Source organism: Furipterus horrens, unplaced genomic scaffold, assembly GCF_987537825.1.
Source record: "Furipterus horrens unplaced genomic scaffold, mFurHor1.1.pri manual_scaffold_4, whole genome shotgun sequence".
Classification (NCBI taxonomy): Eukaryota; Metazoa; Chordata; class Mammalia; order Chiroptera; family Furipteridae; genus Furipterus; species Furipterus horrens.
Genome location: NW_028327174.1, coordinates 48,370,869 through 48,386,907, shown reverse-complemented (window position 1 = coordinate 48,386,907; position 16,039 = coordinate 48,370,869).

Sequence of the window (16,039 nt, the reverse complement as noted above, 5' to 3'; positions counted from 1 at the left end):
TTAATGAGGGGATTAACTGCCATGTGAAACAAAAGGAAATAGCCTGACCTTCAGGCTGTCAGGAAGTGATCATTAACTAAAACCCCAGTCAGTTTCAATGGACAAATAAAGTCATAAAATGGAGCAATGACAATGAGAAAATACACATGTGCTAAAAATAAACATGTTTTCTTAATTATGTTCACAGGTGCTCTTCAGGAGTTTCCAGAGTGACCTAGGGTTTTGAGGGTGGACGGAGAGTGGGCTGTAGGGCCGGGCCCGCAGGGAAGACAGGGAAGGGAGGTGGCGTGGGCAGGGGGCAGGAGTCCATTCAGTCTCCCATGCGGAGGAGCATTAGGAAAGTGAAGACTGACGTGAAGATCTGGTAATCATGGCTTCAAGACGAACTGGCTGGTTTTTCATTAATTGGCTGGTTGGTTTTACCAGAAGTTGCTGTGGGAATGATTCATGGGACCACTCTGCTGTGCTGCATGTAAACACAGTCTTCCAATCTAGAGGTTTGCTATTAAAACGGTCATAAATAGCTGCGAATTACTACTGTTGTGCAGCTCGTGACTTCACCGTGGCTTCTGGCAGAGCAGATGGGAGCCACGTTCCAGGCATTGCTGCAGCCCCCGCTTCTCCTTAGCGTTTAATGAGTGCAGTGTGGCAGGTGCCACACAGATGACAAAACGGCATCCTCTTTGCCCTGCTCTATTCCAGAATAATACGGTTTCCAAAAGCCATTGAGCCTGGAAAGCCTCACACACATTGTATGATATATAAATATGTAACTGCCCAAAATATGGCAAAATGAGTCACTATTAATAACTTAGAGTCATGGGGATTCAGGCAGTCCAATTCGTCTGCCAAAAGTTCAGAATGTTTGCTGGGTGCTTTGATTTTTTTTTTCTCTTTAAACTCTGATGTTGATTTGCTTCGGTACATTTCTTATTTAGATATTCTACCCAGTATGTGTCAAACTTTATCTGTGACCTTACTAGGACATACCAGAGCATACAGGACAGGAATAGAAGGCCTTTAAAGCTATTGGGGCTTTAAAGATTATTCTTGCCTAATATTTTCCATTTCTCTCAATCATAGCAACCGTCACCTTTGCCATATATGCAGAAATTGCTCAAGAAAAAGTGAAGAAACTCCTTGTTATTTACATTAATAATAATATATTATTAACTATTTGTTGAACATTTGCTATTGCCAGACATAGTACTTCTATACGTCATTGCTAAGCCTCACATCAACCCTACAAAGTAGGTGTTATTCCCATTTCGCAAACCAACAGATACCAGTGACTCTTGGGGCTGGAATTCAAACTCAGAGCTCTTTAGTTTGTGCCATATGAAACTAACAGTAGGCAATCATTTCTGACCAACAATGGAAATTTTATGGTTCAACCAACTACTATAATGCATTAGCCCTGAAGGAAAACCTAGAATCCCTGGCTGACATAACAAAGACTACTTGCAGACTGGCAGTGTGCCGATTGGAAAATGTACAAAGCAGTCCTGAGAGGAGCAATAGAGGAAAAAGGTAAAACAATCTATTATCTTTGCACCATTTATTATTATTATTATCACAAGACATGATGAAAATAGCACAAAATGTTAAAATGTCACAAATGCTTTAATCTACTTATAGTCCCTGATACATTGTATCTGAAAATCCCCACATGTAATCATGCTCACCAGACTTTTCCAAGCACTGAAATTGTTTCTAATGTCTAAAAGCTAAAGATGTTAAAATAGGAGTTTGGTAGACCATGTGTTTTAATGAGCAGATAGTCTGTAAGTCTATAATATGGATATACTAGGAAGATAATTTGATAAGAGCAATTTAATTTCTTGAGAATTACTTGGGAGTCAAGAGCAAAGTGGCTTTATTTTTTTCATTTCTTTTTATTGTTTATGTTATTACAGTTGTCCCAATTTTCCCCCTTTGCCCGCTTCCCCCCAAAAGCCCCCTTCCCCAAGTCAATCCTCACACTGTTGTCATGTCCATGGGTCATGCGTATATGTTCTTTGTCTAGTCCCTTCACCTTCTATCAGCCAGCCCCCCACCCCCAACAGCTGTCAGTCTGTTCCTTATTTCTGTGCCCCTGATTCTATTTTGCTCTTTAGCTTGTTTTGTTCCTCAGATTCCAGTTATAAGTGAGATCTATGGTATTTATCTTTCATTGCTTGGCTTATTTAACTTAGTATAATAGTCTCCAGTTCCATCCAATAGCATAGTGGTTTTAGATAGAACTATGGTCTATGACAAACTATCTCTCTGAGTTCTTTTCTTATCTTAGAAATAAAGCATAATAAACCCAAACCTTCTTTTTAATTCACAGTTTTCATCATTGATATAGTTAGAATGAGAAACATTAAGGCAGCTAATAACAGTTGCCCCAATTAATATATGATGGCTACTGAACAGTGGGTTGTTAGATACATAATAATTAGGAAGATTTAGTGTCACAAGTTTGGGTCAAAAGATAAATAAGAAGGGCCAATGAGTCTTAGAATGAGATTTGTCATGGGAAGAATCTCATTTACTAAAGGGGAAACTGAGGTACAAGAAAGCCAAATAAATGACAGAAGGTATTCGACTCATTGGAGATATCACAGTAACTAGCATTCAGTTCTCTTGACTCTCAGGTCATTATTTTTTCCATTAAAATTTTTTATTTCAGGTAGTATTTTGTTCCTTTCTACCTACATTTTTTTTTTTTTTTTGGAGCTGTCTGGAACATATAATAAAAGTTATGTCCCACAAACTAATATACTAAAATGAACTCAGTATCCTAGGTGATTATATTTAAGATGGAATAACTAGATTCTCTAGATTTATTGAAACAAGATGATCAAATAACAAAGTCAACTCTTGTGGATTTATTACCAGAATCTAAAGTATAATTGGCATTTCTTGGGCCAGAACAAATTTCCTTTATATCCTACCCTTTCTGGACTCTATGGTTATTTCCTGTATGGAAGGCATCACCTCTATGATGCTGGAGGCTTGCACGAGTCTCATTTCTGACTCAATATTATGAACATGAATCTGAACCAACACAAAGTTAATGATAGCTTTACCATATTGCTTATAAACCAAACAAAACACCAAATGGAAAAAGTACTTCAAATGAAAAAATTTCTAATATCTTTTAAAATAAAATGATAAACACATACAAGAAAAAGAAAAGCAACTATACTGATTGATGGATGGATGATTCAGCTAGTTTCCACATTAACAATGACTCATTATGTAAAAATTGAAATGTTTAGAAAATAAATGACACTATTTAACCAGAAAAGACAAATACATAAAATGCTAGAGAATGAAACATGCTCAAAACATAATTTTCTTTTATTTCCATATCTGACTTTTGAGAGTTCTGAATATTACTCTTCCCTTTAATGTTAATGGTAGTCTCTCAGAAAGAGCAGTCCTTTATGCATGAAGATAATTTTTCTAAAACAGTAGTTATGAATAGTCCTCTTTTTCAGAGCTTATATTAATAGTCCCTCATTGGCCTTAGATGAGATCTGTGAGAATGGCCTGTTTTCTAAGTAAAGAGTTAAACATTGCACTTTGGAGCCCCCAGATTTATATACTTATACCTGCATTGATGCAAATGTGTTGCATGCCTGCTGTGTCTTCATCAGAAAGTCAGTTTTATGACTGGCATGAACTGGATGTGAGCTTGTGAACTTGTGGGCTGCTGTTGGGAGTGCCCAGATGGAATGAGAGGTTGTATTGCGGGCTCAGAAAATTCCTTTCAATTGCCTATACTGGCTGCTTTAATTATGACTTTATGAATGTGGCTGGGCCATCATTAAGTCTACTTTTCCTGTGCTAAGTAAAGGCTAATACTGCTTTCCTCTTTCTTCATGCTCTTCAAACAATTCTAGCAGAGCTCACAGAAGTCCAAGGATACGTAGAAGTCCAGAAGGAATGGTAAAGAGAAAAGGAGGATTTCTGAAAACGTGATACCTGAATATCAAGCCCAAACATTCTCAAGATATTCATGAGAGGTGGTGAAAGAATATTTGTTCAAATTACATATACAACATGTATCATTCAAATGAATGCTATAGTTGTTAGATACCATACTAAGGGGCTAAGTATGCAGAGATGGTGGAAACCTAAGCCTCATTTTCAAGGCACTTATAGTTAGAAGAGTTGATATGGTACGTGTGTGGTGTGTGAGGGAAAGGGAAAGGTTTATCTGTAATGATAAGTAGCCCTTTTAGGCAGAATAAGTGGGCAGCTACCGAGACCATAGGAAGTACTCCGGGAAGACTCCTAAAATATATTCCCATTGATGCTAAAAATGGTATCTTGACTTATTACTTAGTATCTCACTGAAGTGCTTTTCTAAAATGTTCCTGGAAAAGTCAGCAAACCAAGTATTTGCCAGTGTGCAAGATTTTCAGATCACTTTCCTCCCTCAGAGGAGAGAGAAGGGCCACTCAAAAGCACTGGCTGCCCGGGGGAGACGGGAAACCATTAGTAAAGAGATTGTTGGTTGGTTGCTAGGAGTCAAATCTTGCTGGAATTAGCTCAAATTATTAAGAGGAGTTAACTGTGAAGATAAGGCCAGCAGTCGTACAGACGTCTAGAAACAGGAAACAAAGTCCAGATGGACTTCACAGCGACGGAAGCTGGGAACCAGTCAGCATCTCAAGTCGGTTGAACTCTGATTCTTTCCTTTGTTGACTCTTTCTCTTCTGACTCTTCTCCTTGCTTTTAAAAGCAGATCTAATTTATTTTCTCTATAGACTTGGCTTCTTTTGATTATTTATAATTTTGTTCTCAAGTACCTGTGGTTGTACTTGTCTTTGGTGTGCCCTGGTGCTGACCTCAGTCCCCAGTGGACATGAGTGCTCAGTGGCAGGCCATAACCACTGACGGTAGTTTCTGTAATTTGGCTCAAATTCTTGAGAGAGTCTGTTGCCCATGAGTATATTCCTGGTCTATTCAGAATGGGGTGAGGTAGACATGGGGTGGGGTCAGGGCTTCTTAAGCCTGTTGTTTATAGCAGAGACTGAACAGCAGGAATTCTCAGAGACCAGAAGTGAAGAGGTGCCTCAAACGTCCCAAAGCATGTCAACTACAACCCCAAATTACACACAGTGTGGCAGCAGGCAAGGCTTCTGTGGAGAGGGGCAGGGTCCCATCTGCTATGACATCATCAGAGCAGCAGTTTACTTTCTGTTAAATTTACAGTAGGGGAAGAAGGAGTATGGAGAACCAGAAACCAAATTTTTATCCATGTTCGAAACTCTATCCTACTTTGCTTTGTGACAATACTTCCGGTAAACTGAGGAGATAAGCTATTTGTTTATTTAATTACCCTTAGTAAGCACCTAATCTGCCTTATGCTACATGAGTAGACGAGTCTTATGTACACCAAAAGTTTATACTATTAATGCCTCTTTATGGTATGTGTTTGTTAGCTTTCCCCTGAACACAATCTAGATTCCACCAGTGAGATGCTCCCAAAATAATCTTGGCATCAATTGTACCTAAAAATTTCTATGAGCAGAGTATTAATAAATTTAGATACATAAACAATCATCATTTCTGGCTCTGAAAACTAAGTTCAGTCCAGTGCCTGGAAAGGAAAACTAAGCAGAAAGACAAAAATAAACATTATATTATCAGCCTCACTTTCCCTTCCCCACTTATGCATGGCTTTCCAGTCTTGAAGAAACTTACTATTTTTGCTACAGGCAGATGTTTATGTGTGTTTTGGTTTTTAAAAATCTAGTGATAAGGAGCTATAAGAATCAGGAAGTGGGCAATTATTTAAGAAGTTGGAATTAAACTGCATTTTGAGGCATGTATTTTCTATAGGTACATTTATCTTTATAGACACAGGTTACTTTAGGTATTTTTAGTTGATACAGATAGTCAGAGGATTGAACTAGGCACGAGGGACTTGAGTCCAATATAAGGTGTGTATGTGTAGAAAAATCCCTTTCCTCTCATTACCTGTACTTCTTTGTCTTTCTGGCTAATTCATCAAATTATTAATGGGATCAACTGAGGGCTGAATGTTAATGCTCTTTGAAAACTGAAAAATACCATTCAGTATAAGTATTTGAATTTGACTGAGTAAATTCAGTACTTTATTGAAAAATGAGTATTATTGCCTGACCTTGATACTGAAGTTGTTTTACACAAACTTACAATCTATTTTTGGTGATTATTTAAAGAAAATTACATCTCAAATATATTAAAACTAGCACACTTAACTTAAATAGTGTCTGTGTTGCAAGTTTATTTCCTGAGTAAATGAAGGAAAGAAAAAAACATTGAAAATGGTAAATATATAGATATTTATAAATTATTATTGACAGTACAAAACAATAATTGTGATATCCTTTGTAGTATAAAAACTATGTAGAACTAAAAAGCAAAGCAAAAACAACACAAAATTCATGAGTGATAAACAGTATCAAAGATTTAAGGGTCTAAGAATATCAGAAAAGTGGTAAACATAATAATTTGTATAATTCTATGGATCAAGGATATATGTTGTAATCTCTAGGACAGCTACTGTTAGAATAAGAAATATATAATTTGCAAGTTATTAAATAAAAACATTACATAATAAAATTTTAATAATCTAAATGAAGCAAAAATAAAAAGGAAGAAAAGGAACATAGAAAAAAGAAATATAAAAGAGAAAAGCCTAATAGAAAAAATAAGATGGTAGCTAGAAACTCAATTATGTAAGTAATTACACTGAATATAGTGAACTAAGTTTGAAGTAAAAGACTATAATTGTCAAACTAGATTAAAACAAACCCAACTATATGCTTTAACTATAATGATAAAGAAATGTTTAATGTAAAAGGAAAGCCAAATAGACCATGCAAATACTAACAACAACAAAAAAGCTGTGTAACTACCAATATCAGGCAATCTGACTTTAAGGTAAAAATTTCTATTAGAGATAAAATGTGAGAGTTCATAACTATTAATGGGATAATCCAATAAGATACTACAATCCTAAATCTCTATGCATTCAATAGCATTGCTCCTAAGTGAACCAAACAAAAAATGGATAGAACAAAAAGGAAAAAGGTACAAAGTCAACAATCAAGGTGGGAATTATTAACATACTTAATACTTGGTAGAACAAATTTAAAAAATTTTAAATCAGAAAGGATATAGAAGATATTAACAGCACAGTTAACAGATCTGATTTTATTGCCATGCATGTAAAATTGCATCTGCTAATGACCAACTCACACTCATTTCATGGAACATTTCTTAAAATCAATATATTGTAAATATAAAGAAAGTCTCAACAATTTCAAAATATTGAAATCTTTCAGAGTATCTTCTCTGACCACCCTGGAATTAAGCTAGAGATCAATAACAAAAATAGAAAAAAACAGAACTGCCTAAAAATTAAACAATATACTCTAAATAATCCATGGAATAAAGAAAAACAAAAACCCAGAAAGTAGAACATATTTTAAACTTAATAATTAAAAAATACATTTAAAAGCTTATGGGAAAGAAACTAAAATACTGCTTAGAAGAAAATAGTCTTAAATGTATATATTAGAAAAAAGTCCAAAAATCAGTAATGAAAGGTTGATCTCAAAAAGTCAGAAAGAGAACAGTAAGCAAACCTAAAGAAATAAATAATAAAGATAAAATCTGAAATCAAGAAAATAAAAACTGAACATATAATATAGAAAATCAATAAACCTAACAAGTTGTGTCTTTGAAAAGATTTAACAAAATTATTAAAACCCTAACAAGACTGATTTTAAAAAGTAGGAAAAAAAATACAAATTAGCAACAACAATGAAAGAGAGGATATTACTATAGCTTGCACACTAAAAATATTCTAAAAATAATTTTATACAGATAAATTTGCAATTTGGACGAAATAGACAAGTTCTTTGAAAAACACAACTTACCAACTCTGACAGAAGAAAGAAAATATTAATAGTTCTGTATGCATAAAAAATTTGAACCTATTATTTAAAAATCTTTCCTCAAAGAAAAGCCTAGCCCCAGATAACTTATCAATGAATTCTTTCAAACATTAAAGGAACAGTAACACCTGTCTTGTATAATTCTGTAAAAAGATAGAAATAGAAGCAGAGCTTTCCAGACATTTAAAAAAAATAAAAGCAGAATAAACTAGATTGAAAAAATGTGACAAGCATTCTGAGAAAGAAAATGGAAACAATACCTTTCTCATAAACTTTATTAAAAAGTTCTTTAAAAATATTTAGGAAATCAAATCCAGTGATACAGTAAACTGAGTGCAGATTAATCTAGGTGTGCAAGTGTGGTTTAATATTCAGATGTAATAAACTGTGTTCATCACATTAACAGAAAGGAATCATACGATCAAATGCTGAACTAGTATTTGATTAATTCAGCATTCATTTGTGATTAAAAAAACTTTTAACCAACTATGAATAGAACTTCCTAATGTGATAAAAGAATTTACTCACAGCAAACATCATATTCTATATTTTTTAATTTTATTTTTATTTATTTTTAGAGAGAGGGAAAAAGAGGAAGACAGAGAGGGAGAGAAACAAGATGTGTGAGAGGAACATGATGCAACAGAGAAACAGTGATCGGTTGCCTCTCTCATGCCCCCAACAGGGGACCTGGCCCATAACCCAGGCACATGCCCTGACTGGGAATCGAACCAGCAACCTTTCAGTTCACAGGACAGTGCACAATCCACAGAGCCACACCAGCCAGGGTGAAAACATCATTTTCAATGGTAGAATATTGAAAATGTCCCTATAATACTGGGACTGAATCAAGAATGACCCTTGTAACTACTCCTATTCAACACTATAACTCAAGGTCTAGCCAGTGCAAAAAGCCAAGAGAGAGAAATAAAGGTCATAGTGATTGGAGAGAAATAAAGGTCATAGAGATTGGAAAGAAATAAAATTGTCATTTCTAGACAATAAGATTGTGCACACAGAAAATTTCTAAAGAATCTATAGGCAAATTCTTAGCATTACTAAGAGAATATAAGAAGGACACTGGATATAAAGTCAACATACTAAAACTATTTGCATAGATTGGATATTTGTGTGCTGTCTGAAATTCATATTTTGAAATCCAACTCCCCACAGTGATGGTATTAAGAAAGGGGGCATTTGGTCGTTGATTAGTTAGTTCATGAGGGTGGAGCTCTCATGAATGGAATTACTGCTCTTATAAAAGCAGTAATGAGGAAGAGGGTACTTGTCAGATACCAAATCTGTGAAACCCTGATTGTGGACTTCCCAGCCTCCAGAACTGAGATACAAATTGCTGTTGTCTATAAGCCACCCACTTTATGGTATTTTGCCATAGCAACCTGAGTTGATTATATTTGTATATACTGGCAATAATCAAATGGAAAATAAAACATTTTAAATAGCATCCATAAACTCAAACACCTAGAAATAAATCTAATTAAAATGTGTATGAGCTACTGAAAGTTATAAAATGTTATTGAGGAAAACTAAAAAAGAACCAAATAAATGAAAGTATACACATTATTATGGATTGGATGACTCAATATTATAAAGAGTTAAGTACTCTCAAAGTTAATACATACTTTTATACATTCTCAGTCAAAATCCAAGCCATAGTTTATTTTTTTACCAAAAATTTACAGTCAGTTTTCAAGTTCATATGAAAATCAAAAAGGCCAAGAATAGCAAAGGCATTCTTGAAGAAGAATGAATATGTAAGACCTAATATATGAGATATCAGGAACTATTACTAGAAAGCTGTGATAAGTAAAAGCTGTGATAAGTAAAAGCTGTATGGCACTGGTGCAAGAACAGATAGATAACTGCAATGGATAGACCCACACATACATGATCATGTGACTTATGACAAAAATGACTATGCAGTGCAAGAAGGAAAAGGGTGTTCTTTTCAATAAATTGTGCTGGGTCAATTGGACATCCACATGGAACAAAGTGGACATCCATATTGACTTCTGCCTCACATCACACACAAGAATCAATTCTAGATGTGTCTTAGTCTATTCAGGCTGCTATAACAAAAATGCCATAAATGTTAGTGTATAGTGAAGGGCTGCTTCCTGCTGTGTCCTCACATGCTAGAAGGGGACAAGGAGTTTCTCCCAAATGCTCCATTTCGTAATACTACCACCTTCGAGGTTAGTGTTTCATTATATGTATTAGGGGGAGATGGGGACACAAACATTCAGACCATAGTAAAATGCATCAGAGATACAAACTGACAGGTAAAGCAATAAAGCTTTTCCAGGAAGACATCTTTATGACCTTGGAGTAAGCAATGTTTTCTTAAAATAAGAAGTAAAACCAATAAACATAAAAGGAAAATGCAATAAACTTCACTATATTAAAACTAAGAACTTCTGTTTACCAAACGTGAGTAAAAAGGCTAACACAGGGTGGGATAAAGTATTAAAAATATATATATATACTTTAAATTATTTTTTATTTTACAGTTACAATTGACATACAATATTATCTTAGTTTCAGGTATACAACCCAGTGATTAGACATTATATAACTTACTAAGTGGTATATATTTATACATGCATAATATATATAATAAAAAAATTCAGAATATAAAAAGAAATCCTATACATCAGTAAGAAAAAAAAGGTCAACAGCAAGATGGGAAAAATTCAAAAAGAAGACATGTAAATGGCCAATAAAATATAAAAAAATTGCTCCAGTTTATTATAGTAGTTCTCCCTTATCTGCGGTGCGAGGGCTACATTCCAAGACCCCCAGTGGATCCCTGAAGCCATGGATAGTACTGAACCCTATACACATTTATAACATACACACATTTTCTGTTTATGTCTTCCACAAATTTAACACCTTTTCATCTTAAGTAAGCACTTACCATGCACTGTGGCTGTAACTTTTGCAGTTTGAGGTACAACACCAAAACCAGCACAAATTTATTTATTTTTTCTTCGCAATTTCAGATAGAAGACTTGTTCTTACTACATAGATCTTTGCAACCTTAGCACATGATTTTTTTCCTTCTTATTAAATCGAGAACTTTCAACTTTTCACATTAAGAAACTCTTGACAGCTTCTCTTTGGCATGCATCTCCACTCTTGAACTTGGGGTCATTATTAAGTAAAAGAAGGGTTACCTGAACACAGTCACTGTGACAGATGAACTGATGACCAAGAAGGCTGCTGACTGACTCAGAGACCAGGAACCTCTACAGGGTAGAGACGCTGACAAAGAGATGAGTCCACTGGGGGTGGGATGGAGCTGTCAACTCGAGATTTCATCACGCTACTCAGAATGGCAGGCAATTTAGAATTTATGAATTCTTTCTGGAAACTTCTATTCAATATTTTCTGACCATGGTTGACAGCAGGTGACTAAAACTTCCAAAAGCAAAACTGTGGGTGGTGGTGGGATGGAGTGGCTACTGTATTCATTAGTGAAATGTAAATTAAAAGCACAGTGGACTATCACCACCTACCTACCAAAATTGTTAAGATAAAAAAGATGGAAAATATTAGGTGCTGACAAGGATGTGGAGGAATAGATATTCTTATATACTTCTGGCAAGAGAATAAATCGGTACAACCATTTTGGAAAACGGGCAGTTACTACTAACGTTGAATGTGTGCATAACCCGTGATCCACCAAATACATCCTAGCTATATACCCAATGGAAAAGTGTGATATGTTCTTCAAAAAGCAAGTATTAGAATGTTCCTTGGCAATAGTACTTGTAATAGACAAAAATTGGAAACTACCCACATGATCATCAACAGTAACAATTTATTTAGTCACACAGTGGAATAGTATATAGCAATGAGAATGATCTGCAGCTACACACAAAAATATAGGTAAATCAAACATAAAGTTGAGCAATAAGTGGCAGATATGAAGAGTATGTATTTTATTTATATAAAGTATAAATACAGGCAGAACTAATCTATGCCATTAGAAGTCAGAAATGTGGTTACCAGCCAGAGGTAACTGGAAGGACTGGTCAATGTTCTGTTCCTCGATTTGGGTGACATTGCCCTTTTCTACTCATCCTCTTTTATTACAAGATTTTTGTCTCATAACTGTCTTTAGTGGAATATTTTTTCATCAGAATGGCTGGACAGAGCTTATTTCTGCTTATGTAATTATTCAGTTTACTTTCTTTAAAATATTTTTTAAAAAATCCTCACCTGAGGATGAGAGAGAGAGAGAGAGAGAGAGAGAGAGAGAGAGAGACATTGATTGGTTGTCTCCTGCAATTTAGGTATGTGCCCTGACCAGGAATTGAACCTGAAACCTTTTGGTGCACAAGATGATACTCCAACCAACTTAGCCACCCAGCCAGGGCTCAGTTTACTTTCAATATACATATTTATTATTATGCTTTATCAAGGTTCTACAAAATGCCTGCTTCTCAGGACTGGCTTTTCTCTCCAGGTGGCTCTGCAGCTTTCTGATATCTCTTTCAAATAAAAGAGTCCTGTGTTCTCTGCATGATCACTATTCTACTTAATTTGTGATGTTCTGCCTTTGCATTTTCCACTATTGTACTGATGAAAGAAGTAATTTTCTGATTGGGGCAGAATCATGATGCTATTGTATTTCTTGTATAATTTAGGATTTCACTGAATAGCTACTTGGTACCTTCTACCTAGGGATGACAGTGCCATATCCAACCAGTCGCTTTTGTGGAGATGGATTTGTCATGCTATAAGAGCTTGATGCCACTAAATATTAAACTAATCAAACGATGTACTCTTCCCTAGTATTTCCCACTCACCAAACATTTATGATTATAAACTTGGCTTCCCAAGGCTTTCTGATATGCAGAGTATATGACTAAGTTGATATCAAATTCTGATTCACTTGATTTTTCCTTTAAATTGATAAGTAGGTATTCTTTGGTTTATAATATAAATCACTCTACATGTATCAAGCTCACTCAAAAATACCAAGTTTCTAGGCCTGCCAAGCTGTGCTATATTGACGTTATCAAGGTGACCCTGTCTGGAGAGCCTACCATTCAGCTTTTACCCCAGACATAACATACATACAAACAAACTCATTTTGATACTGGATCAACACATATTCTGCTTGTGAAAATAGAACTAAGATTCTCAGTGCCTTCCCAGCAAAGGGAATTTAGAAAAGAGGAATTTAGATGTCTGACAGTTTTAATAAATATAACTGAGTCAATGAAAAATTCTACTTTGAGATAAATGTGGACAACTGCCACCACAGCATCTTTTCTTTCCATCATCCTGCTGCTTCTGTAAAGTAAAAAATGTCAATGAGCAGACTCATTCTACAGCAACTTGTTTAGATTTGCTCTTGACCTCTTCAGCACAAAAGCTTCCACATCAACTTCCTTGGTTTCTTACCGTGCATTTTTATCATAATGTAAGAGGCAAGTAGTAGCCTGTCAAAACTGCTCTCTGGAGAGAGTTATTATCATCATCATCATCATTATTATCATTATTATTAAGTTATTTTTCTCCTGGCTGGTTTGGCTCAGTGGATTGAGCGTCGGCCTGCGAGCTAAGGGTCGCTGGTTCAATCTTCCAGTCAGGGCACATCAGGGAAGGAAAACTCTGACTCCAAAAAACCTCCGCTGCCTTGCGGCATACCTCTTCAGGGGAAAGGCTAAGGGAGTAAACCCCGACAGAAAATCCGGAGCCGGAGTCCCTAAGGCGGTTTGACGTTGTAGTCAACACCGGCAACTCCTGCGGCGCACCTGAAGCCAAGCTGTATTGACTCCGTCTTTCCCTTGGACCCTTCAGCTGCGAAGAGAGGGGGGGGTCTGCTGCATGGGCAACAGCAGACCCTCCATATCACCCTGCCCAGGCTCTGTAGCTTCAGCTTCACTGGAGAGGACACTCCAGTGTCATCGCAAGATGTCGATTCAACACGGGAGGAGACAGATACCGTGTCACTCCCGAGTCGGACTGCACAGCCATTCTCGGCGGTGCAGATAGACTCTTAAGAAGCTACACCATCGTCTCTTGAGACGGACGGCTGCCGCCGCCGCCGCCGCCGATATTAAGTTATTTTGCCTTTCCCTGTGTTTCAAAACCCCTTTGGGTACTCTCCAGTGTTACTGAGATTGTGAATCATCGCTCCCAACTGAAGGTCTCTACCCAGGATGCTTCTCACAACCCGCCAGCTTCAAGGAGAGGCACTGAGGAGCCCGTGCGTGTAGACTGGCATCTCGCTTCATCCTGCAGCACCTGAGAGCACCGCGGAGAGTAAGGCAGAGCCAAGCCGACAGCAGGGCCTCCGAATGAGGATGGAGGACCTGCTGTACTATGGTACAACTGGGCTCGGGGGAGCCACATAATTAGTGCAAACATTGTGGAGACACTTCTCCAGCTCTGTTTATTTTGTACATAAACTAAGCTTCAGTTCCATTAGGTTCAACAAACATTTGTTAAACATCTGTGCTGTGTAAGATATGTCCAAGGCACAGGGCAATAAAGATGAATAACACATGACAGGGACTCACTGTAATACTCTTTTACAGCTTTATAGTTCCCCAAGCACTTTTCACATGTGTCATCTCAGTTAACATTGTGAAATCAAACGGTGCATATACTGGTACTGCATTTCCATTTTACAAATGGGGAAGCTGATAATCTGAAAGACCAGGTCACTTACCAAAATCGTGCATACAGTTAATAGATGAAAGTTCTGGCACCAGAACCTCAAAATTTGATTATTCAATGCTCTCTATTTTTTTTTCACACATTGCCACTTGGCATACAATTAGAGGATGTTTCAGACACTTTATACATGCCAGGAAAGAAATACTACTTTCTTTTCTTACAGTTCTTTTTTTTTCTTTTCGTTTCTCTTACAGTTCTTCATTGTGAATGCCACGGATAAAATGTGCCATAGGGTTCATATTATCATTATTTAATTATGAGACTTATTTTCATCCCTGACTATTTAAATGGTTCCTCACCAGGTTATATTTTTATTTGCAACAATTCACTTTGTTGAATTAGATACCTGGTCAACAAGAAATGAGTATGACCTGAGATTCTGCTTGTATTAGAAATTTTAAATCCCTAAAGTATATTTTCAGTTGCAAATATTTTGGTTCTTGGTTATATATCCTATAATTATTACAAATGAGACTACAAATTCCTAGAGGAGAGCAACCCTATCATGGCTCTGGGAGTGTGACCAGGACTAACAGTATTTGCCGAATGGAATTTAAATTATGGCTGACCTTTCTACTTTCTAATGGGAAGCATTAGGGCTAACCGTTCAGTATGAGATCAGACTGAGATAGACTTGAGCGTGAGAGCTGGTTCTACTACTAATCTTGGGCAAGTTATAGAAACCAACAAAGCCCCACTGCCCTCACTGAAGACAGAGATGTTAGTGGCCATCTGTTTGAGCCCTTGTAAGAATGAAATGAGAGGCCTGATATATACTGAGAATGCAATAAATGTTGGGTCTTGTTTCCAAGTCCACTTTCTTGGATCTTTCCAGAGGTCCTCTGCCTTCCCCTACACGAACGCAATGTTTCTTTTCGCTATCACAAACTGAAGGAAAGGTCAGAGTTCCAGAGAAAATTACACATGGAACATTTACTACAGAAGGCCTTGTATTTGCTGAAAATAATTGAATATGTATTTGCTATAGTGTTGGCATATAATTGAGTTTATTATTTTCTTTTTCAATTTTATTTCATGTTAATGTTGGCTAGTAATTAATGATGGTTTCCAATCAGATATTTCTTTGAATAATCAGATATCACCTTTACAAAGGTATGATAAATTAATTACGGTTACAGTGAAACATATTTTTTTTAAAGGACTTAAAATAGGAGTCTGAACGCTGCATATAGTTTTCTAAGCTGGTTTTGTTAAATATTATCTGTATTTATCAGAAGATAAAATTAGCCTCAGTTTTGAGAGATACAATTGCATTTAGGAATTCAATTAGATGATCCCTTCAGGCTAATAATGAGCAAACTGAAAATTAGAGCCCTTACTATTTATGACCAAAATCTCAAGAAGTAACTATAATG